Source organism: Lutra lutra, chromosome 11, assembly GCF_902655055.1.
Source record: "Lutra lutra chromosome 11, mLutLut1.2, whole genome shotgun sequence".
NCBI lineage: Eukaryota > Metazoa > Chordata > Mammalia > Carnivora > Mustelidae > Lutra > Lutra lutra.
In genome coordinates this window covers 14650209-14671381 of record NC_062288.1, presented here as the reverse complement: position 1 = coordinate 14671381, position 21173 = coordinate 14650209, and the positions used below count along the sequence as shown (strand labels likewise).

The window sequence follows — 21173 nt, the reverse complement described above, 5'->3', positions numbered from 1 at the left end:
TGATGGATTGCGATCTCTCAGCCCAGCAGGATACGGGGACCATGCAAGCTGTAATTGGTCAGGTATGGAGTCAGCCATTTCTCAACTCCCCTTTTTTTCCACAAGGGTCTCACCATATGATTCACATAATTCATATTTACAGTACCATCTTTCTATCTGTGTCTCCAGCGACCTGCTACGTAGTGCTGAAAGTGTGAGAGGCAAAAGGCACCCAGTAAATCTAGCCAGGGAACCTCAGCCTCAAACTTCCACGCCAGGCTTCACAACAAAAATTAAAACAACAGGGGGAAAAAAAAAATCTAAGGATGGCTCTAATTTATAATTTGGCCTGGATGTTTAAAAAAAAAAAATCTATGTCTCAGAATTTATTTTCTGTTGAGATGGTGAGCTCTGGAAGAAACTGTGAGGAGGGAATAAAGTGCTATGTTTCCTAGGTAGTAGTTAAAATTGTTCTGTTCCATATTTTTATTTGGGCTGTATTCTCTCTCTTCCTCTCCCTCTCCCTGTCTATATGGAAAATGGAAATATAGCAACACACGTGCCTTTACTTCTAACCCAGATAATGTGGGATGGAGCCTGGTAAACGTGGCAGGGGTTTTGGCCGCTGCAGAGGGACGGGCGGCAAATTAAACACTGCCACACTCCGAAAGGTCCAGGTGGTCTGCTCGGCTTCCTAATGCAATCCAGCACCAGAGCTTTAATAAACAGCTCTATTTAGTTCCCCCTCCCTGGATCCAGGGAGGTGAACTGGTCTGGGGCTGCTGTGATGAAATGCCAGAAGAATCTCTCTCTGAGGCCTCACAAGCTGATTTTTAGAGCTTTGCTGTTCTGTCGTCTTTGTCTTCCAAATGGGTCAGTGAGTCTTGATCTTTCCGTTCGTTCCGCGCTTTCTATGAAATCGGTACTTTATGTTTGTGCTTAAATGTTTGCGTTGAGAGCTCAATCAGGAGAGGAAGGGATCTTTGTATTTTCATTTGCCTTCCAATAACTGAGGAGGGGAAAGGAATGATAGTGCCCAGCTGCAAAGGAAGGGTGAATTTTCTGTGATGGGGGTGGGGTGAGGAAAATGAGAATATATGTGGTTTCTTTCTTTCTTTTCTTCTTCTGGTAATGTATTTTTGATCTGATTTTCTCTGAGTTATCCAGACTTCCTTATGAACTGTTACTTCATCAGTCTGAATGGGGTTACGAATATTGATAAACTCCTAAAAGTTTTTTTTTTTTCTTTGCACACTTTCCAATTGAGACAAGCTGCCAAAGGGATGCTGTGAAATTTGTTTGCTCTATGTTAATAGCATGGTGGAAAATATACCGTTTGACTCTGTTTTCAACCAAATTATAGCAAAGCACTTTCGGGTTCTGAAGGCACATGGTTTATTAATACCAGCATGCTTCATAATGTATTTTTAGATGGGAAATGTCAGATACATAATACCATGTTTCCACAGGCTCACACTCTTAAAAGCAGTAGATATCTGCTTTGGTGGAATAATATTTTTTAAAAACTTGCAAGTTGGTTTTTGTTATACAGACAGATATAAAGTGAAGTCTCTGGGCATATATTTGGCAGGGGAAAATATGTAAAGACTGATTTTACATGTGGCTAATACCCACTTCGGTGTTAAGTGTTCACTGATGAGCAAGTAAGGATATCAAGTTTATCTAAAATAATCCTGACGTATAGGATTAAATAAATAACCTGTTAAAAAAAGATGACTTTTTGTAGATAAATAAGGCTTGAGCTCCTGATACCAGTTTTGTCCTGTTTAATAAAACTTTTCTCGGGTTGCAAACATGTTCTGTCACCTGCATGTCATGGTATGGTCATAATCTTGTGCAAAATTACTGTATTTCAGTCCCCCAAAATAAATAGGATTTCATTTCATGTACATTTCCCTTAGTTGGGAAAAGAAACTTGGTTTAAAAAAAAGACAGGAGAGATATTTTTAATTTGTAATCAGTATTGTTTTTTGGAAATAGCTGCAAATGTATATACTTTTTAGAAGGTTCAACTATGTACTTGAAAAAAGGAAATTGGTATAGATTTTACAGATGCCAGATTTAAGTTTCTGATTTGTCAGGAGTTAAAATTGGTTGTTATTATTACATAGCTGGGTATTTTGTATGTACTCTAATTTTTAGAGACTCACTACGTCCAGGAATTACACATGTAATGACTTGTCACAAATACTTTCTAAATAGTTGCATCAAAGTAGCTGCATGTTTTCTGAAGATTTCTTTTCTCATAAATTATTTGCTTAAAAAAACTCAGAGACTTTTGTCAAGCTGGTAAATTATAAAAGCAGTTTTTCTGAAGGTTATACAAATTGTCTGTATTAAAAATGTACAAACTACAATGCTTACTTCTTCTGAAACTGAAACACTAGTATGCAAAAAGAAAGAAAAATGGCAAACTACCCCATCTGCATATCATAAAAGTCAGAAGCCTAAATTGAGCCCCTGTCTATAGATGAAAAACGAAGAAGGCATAGATATTTGAAATGATTTCCTTTTTAATTGTTGAAGCACAGATAAAAATACTTTCCCAAATGACTACTTCAAACAATGAAGAGAAAGTGACAATAATCTTTGCTGCTTTTCAATCAATCATAATAAAAAAGAAATGTCTTTTTTTCAGCTGTATCATACCTACTCAGCAGGTGTGAATTGTTCCATTTGATCATGCAAATGTTTGTTTGCGTTCCTCCTCAGATACATATTAGAATGATAATTATTTGTCTTTTTTTTTTTTCTTTTCCCTGTTCTTAGTTCTGTTCCTAAGTGGACTTGGGTTAGAGGAGCATATAACCCATTTTCAATGATGTTTTCCATTCAGAATACTGAAAGATTCCCATGAAATATGATCTTTTAGGTTTTTCATTCATGTCTAGGATCAAATATCCAATTGCTTCCACTGGAGGGGAAGAGTGGACTTTTCTGTGTTGCTGGCCATGATCCAGCTCGAGACAGTGTCCTGGCTCCATAGAACAGATATTGTTCATAAATGTCTTTCCCCCAGGATTTTCTCTCCCCCCAGCAAGCAATTAAGCAGTCTAGTATTTAAGAACAAACTCCCCACCTAGGATACCAAGATCAAGAAACTTGGTTCATTCATATAGTTCCTGGAAATCACCTGGATTTTTGAGAGTTACCTGTAGCACGCTTCCTAACCCTTTGAACTACAGGGTGGCTTGCTGCCTTCCAATGTTTTTTTCAAATCGACTCCAACTAAAGAGTTATTCAGAATCTGAGCCATGGGTTTGAATACGATTTAAAAATGAGGACTCGCATTTCCACCTCTCATGGTCATTAAATGTTTACTGCATTTTTTCTTTTTTGCAGACCTGAGCTTGTGAGTGACAGATTAGTTCATCAGTATTACAGACCTCCTGGTTGTCTTCCCCCCCCACCCCCCTCATCTCATGCAGACGGGTCACCGTGTCCAATCCTCCTTCTGGCACTGCTGTCCCCAGAGGATCCTTGGCCAGCCTGCCATCTTGATGCACAGGCCTGAGGGTCTGGGCTGGATGCACGCTTCCTTATACTGGCTTCTGCAGATATTACAGAATAGAGGATATTAAATTAGTTGTTAATAAAAACAACAGATGAGGCAAATTAGATAAAGATATTTATCAAGCATATCTGAGAGTTTGCTAGGAATGGGAGAGACACAGCTGGGTAAAAGTGCTCAGGGATCCACGTCCAATGGATGTGGCCAAGGGATCAGTGGAAGAGTGGAGAAAGGAGGCTTAGTAGATTGGAAGTGCATTCAAAAGCTTTTGCAGTTTTCCTTATCAGTAAAATGGGTCTTTTTTTTTTCAAAAAATAAAAAAAAAAACCACTTACACAATAAGTGTAGACAACTTAAAGTGTTTGAAGGTGGCACGTTAGAAGGGGAATGTCGTCATCTGAGACCGAGCTCAAGTGTGTGCGCTGATCAGTGCGTGGTTTCTCATATGACGATTTTAAAACAGAAATATTTCGTTGTTGTGGCAGTAAAACAATTGTGTGTGTGTGGGTTTATTTATACTGTTCCTGTTCCCAAAAGTATTTAGCATGGCTCTGAGGACAATATGTTTAACCAGTACATACCCAGGCTGACATGAAATGAAGGTGGTCCAGGGAGAGGGGACCCCGCGGGTATGTAGACCATGCACTTGCCTATCGTCCTCAGTCCATTTTGACTGATTTTCATGCCCTTCATATAAAAATTATACTTGAGGACTAACTTAACCCTGTTTTACCCATGCCAAGCCTAACTTGCACGTGCTCTAAAAACTCATTTTTGGAGGTGTGAACGCCCTTTCCTTGGGAAACCAACGTATCACTTCAACGGATTCATATACTTGAGGGCTCCGAAATTGTTGTTTGGATTTAACGGAGAATACTTCTTTTCAGGGTATTATCGGTGAAGAGTATACTAGAAAAATATAAATTAATTAAGGATTATTCTTTCTGAATACAAAATGGTGCCAATGCCCCTTTTGTAAGGAATTGAATCAGTACCATGTATTTCCGATTGAGTCAATACTCTTAGACTTAAAGGAGGGCTGGCTTTTTGTGTTCTTTGAATGGACTCAATTTGTATTACCTTTAAAATATTTTAAAATTGAAGTTCAGGGTGTTACCTGAGCCGTGTTTAAATTGTAAAGCCAATTTTGCCCATTAAAGTAACAATGTCTCAATATAGTAATGATACTGTACAATAATGTCTTTAATAATACTCACCAAGCCCATGAGAGCTGGTCTTGAAATCACACCTTCTTTTCTATTTCTAAGATCACTGAATGAAACTCTATCAGGGTATAGATTTCAGTGGTTAAGAATTTGAAGCTTTTGGATTCACGTCTCTAGAATATGGAGAGAGGTTGCTGGAACACTGAAATATGAGTACTTAACGAAAGAAAGTTTGAATGTAATATGTTTCCTGTATATCAGTTCTTCAGTACTTCCTGGGGAGGTGAGTGAAAGAGGGCATCCCCCCGTTGACAGTCACTTTGCCATGTAAACTGCATTTTCCCCACGGGTTGAAAGCACCTTTCTGTTTTCGTCTTTATGGTTTCCCAAAATTGGAATTTAAGAAATGTCTGCAAATAACGAGAAGCTCCGCCTTCCTTATATTGTGACATCATACCTGTTCCTTTTTTCTAACACCTGAGTAAAAAGTAAGGTTGTGAAATATAATGCAAATATCAAAAGATCAGACCTGAAGAAAAATAGGCAACAAGGTAAATACTGACCATCATTTTGAACACTAACAGAAAATTTAAATGATACGATGTTGAAATTCATTCTTATTTTGGGGCCAAGCTTTTACCTGGGAGGAAGTTAGTAGCTGTTCTCACTATAATTTCTCATTTTCACTTATGTACTTCCTTTTTTTTCTCCCTCCCCTCCCTCCTTTTTTGAGGGGACTGGGGTTGGTGAAACATATGTCCAAGAAAGTAAATTACCAAACCCCGTTCTGGGATCACATGTCAATATCTGTTCAGAGTCAAGTTGTCTTGAGCTGGTCCAAAATTATAATCAAAATTTGTGCCAGTGGTGCTCTTTACACATTTTTCTGAACTTTAAGTTGAAGAAGGAGCTCTGAGAAGCTGTCATTCCATTTCACTAAAATTCATTTTTTCTTTTCTAATATTTTCTTGCTCTTCCTGATTCTTCAATGGGAACCAATGATGGTGAAAAATGCCTAATTTTTATCTGATGAATTCCCCCCTGATTTGCCCAATGTTTGTGTTATTTTCTTCACTTTACCTATAAAGCTATAAATGGCCATATTATTATCTCAGGCCCACCACTTCTAAATATAAAACCATTGCACGCAAAGAAGAGCAAAATAATTGAAAACATTTCTGATTATTTATACCAAAGGCAAATCTCCAGGGTTTAAAACAAGTATTTTTCAAGTTGGTTGGTTTCAGAAAATAGCGTTTTGTTTTTATCACTAGCTTTAAAACCCCTGTGATAGGAAAGACTCTAAAAAACTGAGATTAGCTGTTGTTACTTGGTACTGATTCCAGGTGAACTGCAACCCGATTCCCTTCAGCCACATTTTTTCTAACCAGCTAACCAGAAGCACAAGAAAAAAAAAATTGAAGATCCACAGAATCTTTTAAATTTCACCTATTTCAGGGTCCTCCCACACCCAACCCCAACCAAGGGCTGGGTTATTTTGGTGGGGAAAGACGCCCATGCAATTTCCAGCTCCTGCCTCCTAAGGTCAGAGATGCAAATAAATGTGTCCACACCTTCAGTGAAGGAAAAGGAAATAGTAACTCAGACGCATTGCTCTGGTATTTTGCTCTCTTCCTTCACTGTCATCTCTGCCCTCAGCTTTTCCTCTCTTCCTCACTGTAATCCAGAGTCAGTTTGATGAGTAATAAGTGAAAAGTGAATCCTTGTGGGCTGCCTAGGCAGCAAAGGGCATAAGAGAGAGAGAGAGTGAGAGAGCGAGAGAGAGAGAGAGAGAGAGAGAGAGAGAGGCGAGACCAGAAGCAAAACAAAGCAGACACGGAGCAGGAAACTCACCAACACTCCATAGTTAGTATTTGTGTGAAGTTATTTTGTAAGCTGCTTTCATCTCACCTAGTGATTTCCGATCCCAGAAATAAGCAGCGAGACAATTACTTTAGGACAAAACAAATACAATTTTAAAACAAAGCCAAAAGGGGTAAAAAAAAAAAAAAAAAGCTTTGCAGTCCTAGTGCCATGAAACAGGAATTTTGAAATTAAGGAGCACTTGATCTCTGGAGCTTTCTACTAGAGTTGAACAGGTGCTTGGGCGCCCGGGAAGAGCAGTCTTATGCAAATAGGTGTTTTGTGTGACTAATAGGGTGTTGACTCTGCATATTGGACAACTTTGATTTTTCAGGACTAATGAGAAAGTATTTGAAGGAGAAAATATCTATGTCTAGCACCTAAAACCTTACAGAAACAGACCTACTTTAAAAAGATTAAATACTTGTTAAACGGTATTTTCTCACCTTTTTAAATGTAATACTTTATTGTTGAGAGTGAGAGGCAAATCGCCAATAGAGAAGCATGGATATCAGAAACCCTAATTAGAATGAAAGGTGTGTGGGGTGGAGGGGAGTAGATATTTCTTAGATTGTCAGTTGTATTCTTTCAAAATTGGATGTCGGCGTGGGCGCGGATGGGGCTGGGTACACAGTCCTGGGCTCTGGCTGGCCAAACCTGCTACAGATAGACCAGTTCATTTCGTAAGCCTTAAATAATACTAGCAAACGAGGCTCTCTCAGCCTTTTAGAGAAAAGGTTGAGGGTCGGGACAAATGTAAAACCCTGCTTAACTTGCGCGAATAAAGCCAGGAACATCAAGCTCATTTCACTTAGTGTCAGCCCTGATGATTCATCATTATGGTCAGAGCAAACTGTGGTCTCTGGGCTGAAACAATTTTATCCATTTTTTTTTAAAAAACAGAATGTTCCAGCTTGGATCTTATATCCTTAGGGTTACAATATTGAATTCTGAATCGGGAAACTTAATCTTGCAGCCAGATTTGACAAGATGCTGGTTGAACGGGAGGCAGAAGTGATTGTAAGGATGAAATGCCCCAGGTCAGAATTTGGGAAAAGAGGAGATTTTGTGGAAATTTGGCTGTGTTGGAAGAACCCCAAATTTGAAAATTTCTCAGTGCTCATATCTGCAGATGGTGTTCAAGGGTCTGAGAAGTACATCTTTGGCTGTATTCATTTTTTCTGTTTCAAAGCTCTCGTTAACAGAGTTAATTTTTACACATCCTGAGATGTATTTCTTAGTGTCTTACTGATGTTGCTAATATGTAGGCACTGGAAATACTATTCAAAAGGTTCCTAGGAGCAAAGATGAACATTATTGCTCAAATCCAAGACAGTTATACTGTGTTTCTTGGCAAAATGTTAATACCTGATTCAGGGACTAAAGTTTCTCTGTTTTGAAAACTTTTTCCACTTGTAAACAAACCTATATGTAGATTTCCAGGGACTAAAGAATTTGGAATAAAAATGAAAATGAGGCAATCAAATTAGTAAAAACACACACACACACCGTAGACATTTTGGGAATATGTGCTTATTTAACTTCTAATAATGTAAAAATATTTGAACTGTTTTCAATTTTAATATATAAAAATTATTTAGTTTAAATTTAGTTTAAAATTTAAAATCAAATATAATAAGTAAAATATTAAATAAAATAAATAAAATAAAAATAAAATATAATCATAAAAATGATTTAAAATACTCTTCCTTTCAACTAAGTTGTTCAAGAGAATGGGAAAATACTTTACAAGTTCTAGAAATCAGGATTACTGCTGAGTACATAGTTGAACACTCTACTGGATGATTATTATGGTAATGGATTACCATTACATGGTAATGTACATGTACAAGATACATTTGGTACCTTCCAAAAACAAGGGCACTTTGTTTTGCAGTGTATTTCCATTTTGTAGCTACTTTCTACATATGCTGAGACATATTAACTGGGATGGTTTTCTTTCTTTCTATCATAATCCATCAAATAGGAGTTAAATAGCTAGTTCAGGCAAGGAGTGGAGCGTCTGAGTAAAACCTACAGAACATGAAGACAATTGTTATATGCAGATGATTGAGGCGAGTTACATAGTAGAATCCTAAGAGTCTTTTTAAATGTTTTATTAAACAAATTATAAAAGCAATGTGTGCTTATGACAAACAATTTCAACAACGCAGGAGAATATAAAGTGAAAAGTAAAGTAGCCCATCATTCCACCCCACAAATAACCATCATCAATAATTCATCATATCTTTCCAGAAATTGTCTATGCATGTGTAAGCACAGATAATCTTCAAATAGCCCAAGTAGATTCATACTATATACAGAGTTCTACAACTTCCACAGTTTAAAAACATACATTCAACATCTCATCCTATTATGAATAGGTTTCCATCTTTCTCCATGGAATTCCCTCATACAGGTAGACACTGACCTATTAAACCATTTCCTTTCCTCGTTGAGTTCTAACTGACATACAGCATTATGTTAGTTTCAGGTGTACAATATAGTGATTCAACATCTGCGTGTATTGTGAAATGATCATCAAAATATGTAACCAGTTCTCTCCTGATGACCAACTACTCTTCAGAAATAAGTTAGCCTCGGCAATAAGACTAACACACAGAGATGTTTCGTTTCTCTTAGCATCCACAAATCCCAGAATCTTCTAACTGGGGTTTGCTTTACCAAAGGAACTCGTAAGGAGTATCTCCTAAGAGAAGATGATGAGTGATGTTAGAGGTGAAGGTTAGCTTTATGCCATAAGAATACAGATTTATCATTTCTATATTGAACACTCGAGCCCATGAAAATCCCAGTAAAGACCGCAACATCGTATTTAGTGAAAGAAGACTAAGTGATAACAACATAGGGAGCCAGTTCTCAATCAGATGCATTATGACTTTAAAACTTCTGTGTTTGTTTTGAGCCACCAGTTCAGCTGAACAAAACGCATAACTGATTTTCTCACGTGGGTCTCAGTGCTATTTATTAAGATAATTGACAGAGATGTATGTTTCCAATGCATGATTCAGTTAGTACACCTAGATTAGTGAAAAAGAGACCAGAACAAATTCATGGTAATGCATGTCAGTTAAATTCCTGTTTTCTATATTTCATAATGTCAGACCAATCCTTCAACCATGATTCATAGGTTAAATAATGCAGTCAGGAGAAGGGCCGGATCAAAACCAATCAAACATAGCCCTTGAATTCGGTTAATTTAGGGTTTTGGGGAAGGTGGACAAAACATAGGCTCCTTAAATATTTAAGAGAATGTGAAGTTATGTTTTACATTTCTTTTAGGATAGGTCTGTGCTCATTCATCTTAACCACATCACTGCACATATACTAAGGAAAGGAAGTGGGTAGTAATCTTTATTTGTGTAAGCGATGGGAGTGTGAGCTAACTGGGACGTCTTTCGCTGTCCAGATTCCCAGCACGGAGTCCTTGGGTGGGTGGATGGTCAAGTAACCCGAGTAGGAAACAATCGTGCTTCATTTATGAGTTTAAAAGTGGCTGGCTCCCTCACGCGGCGCTCAAAAGTGCTTCCCAAGAACAAGCTGCAGAGCAAAGCTTGGGTCCTTCTGCTCTCCTCTGCAATCCACAGCTCTGAGAAGTTAGGTGTAACTCATCATTCCCGTTTTATGGAAGTGGAAACCAGCTCAGAGAGGTTAGATGCCTTCTTCACAGCCATATTGCCAGTGAAGAAAAGAAATGAGCTACAAACTTAGAAATCCTTTCTAAGGGTTCAAGGTTTTCCTCTAAACCACTTCTTACCCTGGCTGCCTTTTAGAACCACCAGGAGCCACTGTTGGAAAATCTACTGGTATCCAGGATCCATCCTCAGAAGTTCTTTTTTTTTTTTTTTAAGAGTTATTTTATTTCTTTTTGAGGTGGGGAGGGGCAGAGGGAAAGGAAGAGAGAGAGATTCTCAAGCAGGCTCCCGACTGAGTGTGGAACCTGTCATGGGGCTTGATCCCATTGATACCTAGAAAAGAACTAGGTATTTAACCATCTTGAAAATAACAATAATGATAATGATCTACCAATTAGTAAGCACTTCCCAGGTGTTGGGAACATTATAAGCATACTTTAAACCTTATGATACCTTTGTGAGGTAATTACTGTTATTATTTCCAGTCTACCAACTAGGTAACTGAGGAATTGACACAAATTTGTCCCAAGTGGCAAAGCTGGAATTTCAGCTAAGGATGCTGGAAGCCTTTAATCATAGATAAAATCACAGAAATGTAGCATGGCCTACACATTTCCTGCGGAAAGTATGATTCTTAGTATCATCCCTTGATGAAGGCAGAGTTTATGACAGAAATGCCTTTCGTTGTTCCCATCACTCCACCATCCCTCCCTTCTTTTCTCCCTCTCTTTTTCTGTTTTCTCCTCCCCTTCCTTGAGAAGAATCCATGACTTAAGTGTTTCCTATACATGAATTTTATTGTTGGTATCATGACCTGTTGTAATTGGGCTGTACCTGGTGGTCTTTTATACAGAACAAGAGAAGAGACGCTGAATGGAAGGATGGAAGAGTAGGTTGGTCCTCCATGGTAGGCTTCCATAGAAACAGCTGCTGCTACTAAACAAGGGGTCACCCTGGCCTCCATTTCTTTGTGCTCCGGGAGATATGCCTTCAGACACAACAGACTTAAACAGAGCACAGCTGGCACTGTTCTGTGTGTATGAGGAACAAAATTCCCCTGGTTTTGGGGAGGGCTTGAACATTTTCAAAACAAATTGATATATGATATTATGTCATACGTAACATATTATAATATATAAATATGTAAAATAGAAAACAAGTATGTATTTTATAATGGTCCTCACTATTGGAGATTAATTGTCTCAGAACTCTTGTTTTTATCTTTTAGCTGATTAACATTGTTTTTTAACTGATTAACAATCTTACTTGCATTTAAAGTCAGTGAGTTAAATTTATAAGATGACCTTGCTTTCTCTATTAATTCTTCATAAACACTTAAGTAAATTCGAGGGATGCCTGGGTGGCTCAGTTGGTTAAGCATCCAACTCCTGATTTCTGTTCAGGTCATGATCTCAGCGTCCTGAGATGAAGCCCTGAATTGGGGTCTGCTCTAAGCATGGAGCCTGCTTAAGATTCTCTCCCTCCTTCTCCCTCTTCCCCTCCCCCCTGTTTGCTCTCCCTCTCACAAAAAACAAGGACAAACACAAAAATAAAAACACCCAAAGCAAACAAAACAAAACAAAAACAAGAAAAACCTAACTCAACTAAATTCTAGCCAAATGTGCATTGACACTTTGAAACTAATTTTTATAAACTAATTATGTTTTGTAATTAAGATTGTGGTGGTGGGAAATCCGTGATTTTCCCAAGAAGATGTTTCTTAACTCAAATTTTGGAAAACTTTAATAATATTGTGGCATTTTTCCTGTATCAATTCCATTTTTTTAAAAAATTCAGGTAAATAAAGGTTTTCTTCTATCCTGCTTAACTATTTTCAATGAAATTTCTTCCTGTCAAGTGGCATTTTTGACATTTGTCTCCCTGGAGGCCACTGTGGGGCTGGAAAGGAGAAATCTTTCTCTACCCAGTAAAACATTAATTCTGTTTACATTTGTGTGTTATGGATGTAGGACCAAGTAGAGTTTACTTTTTTTTTTTTTAAGATTTTGTTTATTTGACAGACAGAGACCACAAGTAGGCAGAGAAGCAGCAGAGAGAGAGGAGGAAGCAGGCTCCCCACCAAGCAGAGAGTCCGATGCGGGGCTTGATCCCAGGACCCCAGGACAATGACCGGAGCCATTGTCCCGGGGCAGAGGCCTCAACCCACTGAGCCACCCAGGTGCCCCTAGAGTTTACTTTTAAGTATCTTTTTAACCTTTACACCTAACGCAGTTAGGTTAGAACGCACGGATATATGGTTAGTAGTAGAATGGTTTGGTGAAATGAATCACCACGGTCCTCAACAAAGCACTCACTACTTTGGAACACCAGAAGTGAACAGAACACTTGGTAAAGACAGCTTGTGGGGCTCCTGGGTGGCTCAGTAGCCATCTGCCTACCGCTCAGGTCATGATCCCAGGGTCCTGAGATTGAGCCCCCTGTTGGGCTCCCTGCCCGGCAGGAAGCCTGCTTCTCCCTACCTACCCCACTCCCCCGTCTGTGTTCCCTCTCTCTCTGTGTCTCTTTGTGAAATAAATAAGTAAAATCTTAAAAAAAAAATGATAGTGGTTTTGCCTGGAGCTTGTAATCCCCTGTGGTATAATTCATCTTATACCTTGGCCTGCCACCTCTTTCAGACCTCCACCTCCTCTCCGTGACCACCGTGCATCACGGGAAGGGGACATGGGAAGGAGACATGGTCGCTGACCTGACAGATGAGCCGAGCGTGGCTAACACCTCGGGCAGGGGCCCGGCACTGGGAGACACTGGGTTAAGCTTGTGGAGAGGGAGTCAAAGTGAGGTGTATGCCCAACAGCAGGGTCTACAAGGTGCTCTTAGTTCACTTTTCATTCAAGCTTCGTTTCAATGCAACGTAGAGGGGAGTGTGCGTGCTGAAAACTTCTCTTCCTTGTCCACTTCTTATACTGTAGACCACCCTTGTCTCTGCTCATTAGAAGAAACAGGGGCTTCTAGTGCTGTCTGAGATACAGCAACAAGAATATGGTCGGGGGTGGGGGGTGTTTCCTCTTCTCCTGTGCCACATTCAGAGCACGTCAGCCGGGAGGGTGGCTTGGTAGTTACCACGATATTGGTGACAAAAGAATTTTTCTGCATACCTAAATTAGGCTAACCAGATCTGTCAGACTTCCTTATGTCAAGATGGTGACCCCGCCAGGACGTTTCCCTTCCTTGGACAGTGTCAGGTAGAAGCCCTACTAGTAACTTAACTCTCTTATTTTAACCCATGAATGTTGCTTCTCTTCGGCTCTCTCGCTTTCTCTCCTATTTTTACCCCAGTGGACCTAGTACAGGATAAATCCACGAATCCTAATGGCCGAACAGTCATTTGGCGGGGTAGGATCATGGCCACGATGACAAATAAATACAAGGCAAGTCAAACCTGACACTGGGATCCTCACAAAAAAGTGAGGTGTGTGCTAGAAAAAAGAAGGTAGATGAGGATATGAGCTGAAGAGTTTGGACGGCTTCTCACCTGTTCACACCTCTTACCCTTCAATATTTCTTGGAAGTTTTTTTTCTCTTTTCAGTTTGACCAAATTTTTTTTGGAGAGCTCTAAAGGAAACATCGAAGGCAAGAGACCATGCTACCTCCTGGTTGGTTGGTTAAAATCAGCGGGAAAAGTTGATACCACGTCACAGAACAGGGGCTTATCTTATGTTTCTGAGCAAACAAACAGAAGACTGTATCCCTGACCCACTAGCCGTTATTTAAGATTGGGAAAAATTATGATTATGTATTAATATAAAATAAATTGGTGCCTAATGTGCTCATTTCTTTCATTGGGATTTTAATGGACAGGAAATAAGACCCTTTCTTTAATTCTCAGGTTTATTTTCCCTTTATTACTTACAGCTACATTGAAAAATGTGGCTTCGTGTCTGCAGCCAGACGGGCCTGCTAATTGCTTATATTTTGATCAAAGGAGAGTTTGGATGGGACGAAGAGACCCATTTACGCAGGATTTCTGTCTCCCCTGGGGAGTGGGGTCAAGAGGGAAACAAATTCTTTACTGATGTGGAGGACCATGAGTATCACACTCTTTTCACCCACCAGTGCGATACAGAATTCCTCCTCCGTGGGGGTGAGAAGTCCATTCACATGAAAACAAGAGGTCAAGAGATCAGCGCCACCCCCACCCACACCATTTCTCTGGGCAATTCTATGTGGCCTATTTTTACAGGAAATGGGTGGTATTGGTATCTTATTGGAGTTCTTGTCAAACTGAGAATCCAAACAATGGGGTTTGGATAAAATAAGGCTCTGGGATTTCTGCATTTCCCTCTCCTCTGCTGCTTCTTTATCCTTATCACTTTCTTTCCTCTTTTCCTTCCTTTCTCCATCCCCCCCCTGCCCTCCAGTCCTTCCTGCCTGCCACCTTTCTTTCTGTGAAATTGGCCCACAGTCATCTTAGATGAATTGAAGGAGTTGCTAGAGATGCTATAGGTTTGTCTTCTTTATTCTCACTGTCTTACCCTCCCCTGCCCTCCACTTTTCACAACTCTAAGTCTTTCTGGAGGTACCTGCTGGCATGTCTGGGCACCTGGTACCCGCTGCAGAGCTCTTCTCCGTCACAGCTCTCTCTCTTCTTTCTAGAAGTAGAATGGACTTCTCAAGTGGTTTGAAATCTTGAGTCGTCTTTGCTCTAAGTTTCCTCTCAAAATTCCTTGTCTGGGAATTTTTGTGTGTTGTGCTACTAATTTCATTTTAGAATATGGGAATAGGACTTGAAAATTATTTTCCATTTTCATATTGCTGTCTGAAAGGAAAGTGGCTTCCTCACCCACAATTTGTTATTCATATTTCGTATTGTGTTTAATTTAAGCCACCATCCCCATGATATTCAATGGCTGCTTACTTTTGGCACATCTTAATGTTGAATCTTAAAAAATGAAGGAGGATACAAGGTCTTATTGAGAAGACTTAAAAGACAAAGAGAGGGAGACAAACCATAAGAGACTCTTGAGTAAAGGAAACAAACTGAGGGTTTCTGGAGGGGGGAGGGATGAGGGGATGGGGTAACTGGGTGATGGGCATAAAGGATGGTAGCTGATGTGATGAGCACTGGGTGTTATATGCAACTGACGAATCACTAAACTCTGCCTTTGAAACTAATAATATACTATATGTTAATTTAAAAAAAGACAAAGAGGAGTGAGGAAATGAGGGCATAGAATTTGTGTTTCAGAAGTTTATGTTGACTAGCTGGTAAGTTGTATGTGGATCAAATAAATAAGACATGATCAGAACAACACAACTCAGGGACACCTCATAGATCCGATATCATTTTCAGAAGTTTCATGAAAATACTCTTATCTTTGTTTAGTGGTAAAAACAAGTCTGTTTAACACTTCGCTGCTTCTAAACATGTTCCGTAAAATACTACTCTGAGTGGAAAGCTTGTATTACTCCTCACTTTAGTAGTGTTTTATGCAACACAAATCAATTGACTGTGACTAATTTTCATCTTTCCAGTCCAGGATACGGATTATTCAAATCATGTTTTAAAACTTTTAATACAAAGGGCCACAGAAGATCCTGTTAAGTTGGCAGCTACATGTGTACTTATGAATTGAAAAAGTTAATGAATAAGGAATATAATGAATAAAGAAATTATTTTGGTACTTAGAAGACAAAAGCATGAATTTAGACGACTCTAGTTGATTCTTGAATAAAATTTTTTTCAAAATAACGCACAAGTACAGTTCTGTTAATGAACTGTTTCATAATTTATATTTCAGTGGGATAAGCAAATAGCAATATCTGAATATTTGACATTTAATTTTTTCTTGGTTTTTCATGCTGAATTTTAAACATAACAATGAAGAGAATACATATATATATATATATGATTGTCTATTCCTTTTTTAATGAAATAAGTATTGCTGTTTTGCATATAAATTGAGGGAAACGAAATATAGGCTTACTTAGGGGGAAAAAAAAGAGTTTTACCAGATTAGTAAAAAAGTGTTGTTTGTTTGGATGAGTATGGTGCCGAATCAGTTAGGAGCTTCGAGTCTCAAATTAGAATTCTGTAATGTTATAAAATATGAATGGTATCTAAAAAGAAAAACCATGAAAATGTCAGGGATAATGTCTAAGGGCAAAACGGGGATTTTTCAAGGGTTATAGGTTTAGGCTTACAGTTCCAAAAACAAGTGAAAGGAAAGTCCATCTAAGATCTCAAGTGAGATTGAACAATACAGATAGTTGAATTTCAGGATTTTATACACACACACACAGGTACGCACGCATGTATAAATCGATGGTCTTTCCATATAGAAAACCTTTACTTTGTTTTTCCTCACAGAGGTCAAAGCTTGTGAAACCCTCATGTTTAATCTGTCAACATGGAATTCCATGGAACAGGATGAGTCAGGTGCTTGAGTTCATGTTTCAGAACATCTGGCCTCTTAATACCCAGAGAAGCAACATGCTCTCAGGGGTTTGAGCACTGTCCCCCGCCCACCCACCCCCACCTTGGGGGCAGGCAAAATTTAACTCCATTCTTTGGTACCGTTACTGCCCTCTGTAATATGCATCTTTTTTTTTTTTTTTCCCTCTCCTAAAATGTGTCTCCTTGGCGGAACAAACATTTTGTTCACCTGTAATTCAAAATATTCGAAGCTAATAAAAGGGCAAACCGATCGATCATATTAGTGCCAATTCTTCTTTGTTAGTCTCAATTAGTTGAGATTTGGATGAATAGCATGTCATCCTTTCCAGAAAGGATGGGAGCCCCTAGTTGCAGGAGCGCCCCTGGATGAGGGGCGGGAACCAACAACCCGGAAACAGGGAAGGCCAGCCGGAAGAGGTGCTGTGTGTCTTGTGGTGGGGGCAGAAGGACTGGCAGCTGGCTGGTAACAGGCGAGGCAAGGGGTCAATGGGGAGGAAAAGGAATTCTACAAGACCCAGAGGAGAAAGGGAAGGTAATTTAGGCCAGGAGATGCATTCCCCCCGGGACCAGGGTGCAGAGGGAGCATTTGGGCATAGAAGCAAGATGGTGGTCTGATTATGACTCTCAGAGCACAGGGACAGAGCAGGACTGGGTTATAGTGCTCATGACAGAGATGGTTAACGCTCCCCGCAGGCCTGAGCGTGAGGCACTGGTCAGCGGCTCTCTGGATAAAGAAGGGTGGTGAGGGCAGAGAATCAGGCTGGCCTTGTCTTATTTTCTGCTTTGCCCAGTTTCTTCCCCCTTTTCCGTTTCCTACCCTGGCTCAGCCCCTCCTCAGCTCAGGCCTCCACTCTGTTCCCTGTTCCTTCAATCCCCAGGTAAGTGCTCACATGTGCCATTTTGATCTCATCACTTGTCTGCTCAGGCTCCCCTCCCTGCCACAGCCTCTGGCTACTATGGCCAGATTTGTCCCCTCTGCCTCTAACACCAGCTTACTTTCCTTGGGCCTGACTTCCTGCAGCCCCTGCTCCAGGCCAGTCTCCTCAGATCTCCTTATGGCGCCTTCTACAGGGATTCATTCCCCAGGGGAAATCCTCTGAAAGGAACAAACTAGCACTTGTATAAGTCACAGAATCTGCAGCCTAGTTCACAAGATCTTTCCCCTATCTCATTGGGTAGCATCTTGATGCCTTTGTGCCTCAATTATTTCTATTTAAAAAGGCATGGAAACTACAGAGTTGCTTCCCAGAGATTCCTTGGGATCACGACTGTGTATTTGTTCTATCTGTGTCTTGAGACTGTGTCTTAGAACTATACAAACCAGGACAATTTCATTAGAAAAATTGAAACATTGGGCCCCAAGTGATTTTTTTCATACTCAAAAATACTAAAATATTATTAAAGGAACTAACTTCCAGGAATTTCACCTCTGAAACTTGTCTCTTTCAGTGAGCTATCTGTATAGCATTTGTTCCTCCCACATCCTCAAGAGAATATTGCCCAGTGGTTAGGAGAGAGGGCTGGGATATGGGAATGCAAGCCTTGGAATACCAGGCCCATGACCCTTTACACCTTGGACAACTTACTTGGCCTCTTTGGGCTTCAGTTTCTTGAATGGTGAGGTGGGGTGTTGAACTTCCCCCCTCACAAAGAGTGATTTAATAAGACCATTCATATGAACAAAGCGCAGTGCCGGGTGCACAGAAAACACTACCGTGCCTTCACTGTTCTAACGATTGTCATCCAATGACTTTTCCTTGTCCGTTCCCTCTCTACTGGAACTTTCCTTGTAAGAGAAATGGAAGTAGCCCTCCACCTTTGCCTTTTGTGTGTGACACTGCTGAACACACTTCTTGAAGTTCCTTAGCATCTTGGTTTCCTCGACCCAAGGATTCTCCTAGTTTTCTTACCTCTCTTCTGTTTAACTTGATACTTACTTTGTCTCCTTCCCAGAAACAGGCATCCCCCACGGTTCAGTCCTGGGTTCTCTTCTGTTTTCTTCTATATTCCCATCACCTTCAGTAACTTCAACTAGCATTTTTCTGCACATCTGTTCTTGAATCCACTTCCAGCCCTGACCACCTTTTCACCCGTATCGACCTGGACACTCGGTTTCTCCCTTACTAGCATCATGTTGGAACCTAAACACATCTTTCCTACAAAACCATTCCACCTACAAGAATAATGATGAGAACTTATTAAACTCCTACTGTGTGCCAGACGGTGTTCATAACTTTATATGTGTATCTGGCTCAGCAGAACCAGCGGCAAAGTTGGGATTCAAATTCTGGTGGTCTGACTATGTTTGTAGCTCTTGACCTGCTCATTTCTGCAGAGATTATCACAGCCTTCTCTTCACCTCAGTTCCTCCCTCTCCCTCACCTCCCACGTTTTATGAATGGACAGAACTCTCGGGATCTACCTGGATTGGAAATCTCTCTGTCTACTCTTGGTTCCACCCTCTCTTTTCAGACTTTTGTTCCTCTCACCTGGACTACTAAACTAACAGCTGCCCTCCAGTCTCTCCGTTCCACATCACTGACCTTCAAACATTTCTACTTTCAGATAAATTTTACACAAAAGCCCTAAATGTAGAGCAAAGTTAGTGGAGCTCTGGCAGAAGTTAGGAGAGGAACCCCGATTCCAACTTGCTCTGTGTTGACTTTGTCCCCTATGGTGGCTCCTGGTGCCTCAGTGGAAACTTCGGGGTATAAAATCCACTACTGAGCCAGTTGTTGGATCGTTTTTTGATGACACAGCTCTGAGTGTATCCTTCCCCATCTGGAACTCGATGGTTCAAAGACTCGGTGATGTCCCACTCTGTTTTCCAGTTGTTTGTGTCCTTTCACTGTTCCCACTCTAGTCTAGAGGAACTAGACTATTCCCTTTCCTAAAACATCATTCCTCATGTCCTTCAGTTTTCACCACAATTTCTGTTTATTGAAATGCTGTCTATTTTTCTGAGATGACAGCTCTTCCAGGAAGCCTTAACCCATTGGCCTAACCATCTGAGCCCTGAGAGTGTGATGGGCCACCTTGTGGCATCCACCTTCTGTTTTGTACTGGGATTATTGTAAACATGTGTTCAATTTCCCATTAGATGATACCCTCACAGGGTTTGTCCACTCTGTATCCCTTTGGCACCAGCACTAAACATAACAGCCTTAAATCCAGACCTACTGAACCCAAACATATTGCATATGGCGAAAACAATTCAGCCATTCAGTAAGGATTTCAGGGTATTTGTTAGGCAAGTTTTTAGGCCCTGGGGATACAGGGTTCCAGCTATTACGGCACTGACAGCAGGTATGGAATAAGCAGAAATGGTTTTCCTCTGCAGAAGTATACATTTCACGTGGTTATAGAAGTTGTAGACGAAGAAGAGGTCATCCAGCCCAATTGACCTAAGCCCCTTGTTTTGCTCAAAGACATGAAGTGATTAGACCAAGGCTAGTGGCCAGGCCTGGGTGAGAAAGATCCCATTCGCTAAGCATCATGTCACAGCTTTTAGGCCACCCTCTGATTGGTCCCTAAGCATAATATCTTATTAGTTTAGAAAAATGTGCAAAACAAAGACTGTTCTTTGCAAAATTACCTTTATATCCTATTTTCTCCGTTTTTATAATGATGAACTCTTTTCCCTTTTCCCCCCTCCCTCTCTTTCCCCCCTCTCCCTCTCCACCCCTGCCAGCTCCCCGCCCCCACCCTAAACAATCACGTGAACAATGTATGTAGTTATGTATTGCTCTACTCCTCATCCCAGTTAATAAATTACCTGTGACATTGCCTAGACCCTGAAACTTCCTGAGGTTAGGAGTCAGGGAAGGAATCTTCTCCCATATTCTTCACCAGGTACATTCTAGCTTGAGCTGTCTTAAGTGATTAAGGTGGGTTAGAGTGAATTTTAACAACTCAGGAAGATGGGGTTGCAGCCAAATCCCAAAGAGAGAGGGAGCTTACATGATATATAATATGTCTCATGTTTAAAAAGCATACCTATATCTAGACATAGGAACATTTTGATATTTATTGAGATTTCCTGGGATGCAAAGGTGTACATTAGAAGACCTGAACATGTATTATAAGTATTGACATGCTCTGTAGTTTTAATGCAAGGGGGATGAGAGAAAAATTTAAGCAGCAAACAAACATGTTTTGATGTTAATTGTTTTAGTTCCTTAAGGGTGAGTTAGAAGGGAGCAAGGGAAGACAGGTAGACCATTAAGCTTAAAGACCCAACAGTGGAAAGCCCAGTAATGGCCATTAGAGGGTTAGCTATAGGAGACTTAGCTAGAGTTGAAGTAGTGGGCATTTGGGGGTCGATTCTAATAACATTTCCACTTTACAGACTTCTCCACATGACATTTGGAGAATATTGTGGCAAGTTTCTGCTGTCTAGCCAGAGGAAGGAATTCCCCATTCTTTGCAGAACTGTATGGTCCCAGTGGATATATTTCCTTATAAGCTATTTGAGGCAGGGGCCGTATTTTCCCACAGCCTCTAATACAATGCTTAACACATAGTAGGCACTCAATAAAGATGTGTCAAGCGTATGAATGCA

General features: G+C 40.2%; 1 protein-coding gene across 1 annotated transcript in view; it reads left to right on the top strand.

The window, feature by feature from the left end:
• The first annotated feature begins 771 nt into the window (after positions 1-771).
• Positions 772-21173, top strand: part of POU6F2 (POU class 6 homeobox 2) — a 490143-nt gene continuing 469741 nt past the window's right edge. Inside the window, exon 1 of the mRNA XM_047695942.1 lies at positions 772-852. The gene's annotated coding sequence lies outside the window, so the exon portion shown is untranslated. The remainder of the gene's footprint in view (positions 853-21173) is intronic.